Consider the following 3923-nt stretch of genomic DNA (forward strand, 5'->3'; position numbering starts at 1 on the left):
GTAGGGTACGAGGCATATAAATTTATAGAAATGGTCATATGATAAATTAGCCTGAAGTACCCACACAAAATGGACAATTGACACGAGGAAAGTAACCAGTGCAATAAATAACATTTTGGGAAAAGATCATACAAAAACATACAGAAAAAAATAAGGGTGCTTAAAAGTGAAATAACACTTACAATCAAGCATTGTAACCTGTGATAATGTAATCCACCAAGGGCAAATGACATACAAATATATAATTTATAGAACATGCAACATGTATAATTATATAAAAAAACTTTCTTTGGAAACTAGTAGATAAGGGCAAACACAGTTTCTTAAATGTTATGTCACGGGTGGGATAGTTCTGCTCATATTCCTAACTCATCTATAAGAACATACAATTGATTCCCCATCTTCTCTCTTCATTCTCCTAAGAGTTCTTATAGGTGTTCTACTACTGGGACTTTTATTTCATGTAGGTCAATATAAATTCTATAGTAAAGTTAGAAAAAGAAAATCCTAAAAAGTTCATCTTTTATAGTAGGATGCCAATGTCAACTTTGCCTTCATGACTAGCTTGTGTTATATCACACTCAATAACTGGTGCCTTTGAAGATTGAAATATAAAATAAATAGTGAAGCTTGAGCGAACCTTAAAACACGAACTCTAATAACATGTAAATGTCCTGTACTTATAAAGTTATATCATGGTTCATAACGTCTTAGAGTTAGTCACTTTGGGCTTAACTAGATAGTTCTTTCCATACTAATAGATTTCCTCTTTTTGATAACAAGTGAGGGTACTCCAATTTTTTCCCATCCAGGATAGCAAATAAGAAAAACAAACATATGATCAATTTTTTGTCTCCATTAGTTGGACTATGATTGATGAATTACTGCAGGAATATTAAATGAACCCTGTAGTAGCTCTATTAAATTTGATGGAAGTCTATACATGTTTATAATGCTCTACTTATCCTTTGTACTAATGATGTGGATGAACTAGGCCCATTTATCTTTTATCTACATAACCTTTATATTCACCTCTTTTTCTTTTTTTTTGTTATCGACACTTGAATCAATACTAAATTGACTTCTGCGCATAACAAAGGTTCACAAAGTTATTCCAAGGTGCACCATTATAACTCATTAGGATAGAAGAGTTGATACCATTTTCATGTCACATACACTTAGCAATCACTCTTTCATCACTACCTATCTCACTCCTCCATAGCATCCTCATATCAACCGTACTCCTATGTTTAGGTAATTTGACATAGCCCATATCTTTCTAACTAAAATCTCTATCTACATATTTGTCCGTGTCATTTAAGCTTCATTATCACGTGCTTCCTATCTAACAAGTACCTTTTAATCAAAACTAGTAGCTTCATATACTCTAATCCCACTATGTGCAACTGACTAATCACAATTTAGGTCTAACCAATGAATTATCCTTTTCTTAACCTTACCCTTTAGTCGCATACTAATCCTCAATAGCCAACACATAGATCATAATAGAAACTACCATGCATATATGATTTGCAACAATTGATACACTTATCCCTATATTTAATAACAATAAAAAGAATACAAATGTTATTAGTATTTATTCGGGGTGGTTGGAAAATACCATATAAAAAGCTAACTATTAACATACTCGGGATGATATATGGTGAGAATTTAGGCCTTGTTAGCCAATTAGGGGTATCTCTAGTAACACTATTGCACTATTCAACTATCAGATTGTGCCACAACCTTTTCATAACTAATAGAAATTCGTTCAACAACATCAATTTTGAGTACTTGTGAAATACCAAAATCTTATGTATATGACACACTAAGAACGAGTGTCCTATATTGGAATACATCCTTTAAATATAGAGGAAATATAATACTCAAGAGTTCGTTACATCCTACTAAGAAGATGTGCTTGGAAATGCTACAGCTCATATGTGTAACTAGGTAAGCTACCACTTTTAGACATATTAATAGCCATACTTTATCTTTTTCAATTGAACCAACGTGATACAAATGGTAAACTGTAACAAAAGATGCAAATACCATAAAAGTCTTTACATACCTCCTTGAGTGGGACGGTCGAATAAAATGAACTTAATATAGTTTAAATTTATATAACTTCGCATGTTGATATTTTACCTAACGTTAATCTTAACCATTGTATCATAAATGAACAACATGCTCACGTACAAGTGGAAATTAACTTCTTAACTTCTCTCTATCGCACGATCTGGATTATGAAGGAAGGTAACATTTTTTAAATTTCCAAGAAGCCCCCTAATTATGAATGTGGCGAGCACTACATCCATAAGTAAAACTCTACTAGATACGAATTTGTAGACTCCCTAGGACAAACTGCTCTGATACACTTTTATCACACCCCAAACCTAGATGAGGCAAACAAGTATCATATGAAAACATGATTTACAAGTGATCTATGATAAAAAAAAAGTAAACTACTATGTAGATAGGTTTAGTAATGAGAAGCTTCATGTACAACACATGTTGATAAGTTGAACCGATAAATGTGACAAGTGAAACTATGAATACAGATGATAGATTTACAATGTCTACAAAGCCTCTACTTGAATCCATAATTGTACCACTATGCAAATACGCATAGTAAAGACTCCGTAGAGCCCCGAATCAACGTGGAGCTCACCAATAACCGCTAAATATTATATGCTTCTATTGAGAGATGTACTAGTTGAGTAACGGTACGTGCACCAAGAAATGGAGCATTCCCAATAAGGGACTTCAATACAAAAGCATGTACTAAATATGTAAGGCATAATACAACCATTTATAAAATGAGAGGTCAAGTGAAATCAAATACCAATATATAAATATTAGAGACCACCTCTCCTTATACTTGTGGAATTGTATATGTTACGTTCTTTTCCTTACTTTTTTGTGTCTTATATCAATTATAAGACATATGATACAAGCAACCTGCTTATCAATGGTAGAAGAGGATGACCCATGCTAGGCATTTTAACAGTTTGGAAGTTGTCCACATAATCACACAAATTTGGATCGACCTATGCTAGGCTTTCATCCTTGAGATGCCACTCTTTAATACGAATTGGGATCGACCCATGCTAGGCTTTCACCCCTGAGCTGCCACCGTTCTGTACCAATTGGGATCGACTCATGCTAGATATTTTCCGCATGGTCTGCTACCCATAATTATACAGATTGCTTCACTTAGATTCTTTAATCTTTGAGATTGTTGTTTTGATGTTCATAACTCTTTTCATATTGATATTTTTGATGATCATAACTTTTTTGAGATTGTTTTTTGATGATCATAACTTTTTTGAGAATATTATTTTGGTGGTCCTAATCATTGTTGAGATTCAGAATTGTGAACAATAGTAGAGACATATCAATATGGACTTAGGATACTAACAATGACATGGGAAGAAAATGTGACTTGAACGTGTATACTTTAGAGCTTATAAAACTCAACAAGCATTTTGACATCTCAAATTGAAGCACACGTCAAGTGAAGATGTTGAACATTCAGCTAAGAGATTTGAGATGTATATGATAGCTCAATAGTCACTAACTAATATCAAATATAGGGCATACATGAATGTGTAACAAAGGGAGAACATGGGCAGATTCAACATAAGGACGAATACATATTCCAAATAGGTACATATAAAATGTACAATAGAGAAAGTAGAGGTCTTGTGAGGTAACATTATAGTCTAACACAATGAGAGTAATAAACAATAAAATGAACATATAAACATGTGAAAAGATGACATATATTATGTAATAAAAAATTTAAGCAAGTTGGGAAGATGTGGAAAGATCATATATCCAACATATAAACATATGTACCATGTGTAATCTATGATCATTTTGTTTTATATAAGGGGAATACGTACCAAGGGAAACTCAGG

The sequence above is a fragment of the Solanum pennellii genome, chromosome 4, assembly GCF_001406875.1.
Source record: "Solanum pennellii chromosome 4, SPENNV200".
NCBI classification, from domain to species: domain Eukaryota; kingdom Viridiplantae; phylum Streptophyta; class Magnoliopsida; order Solanales; family Solanaceae; genus Solanum; species Solanum pennellii.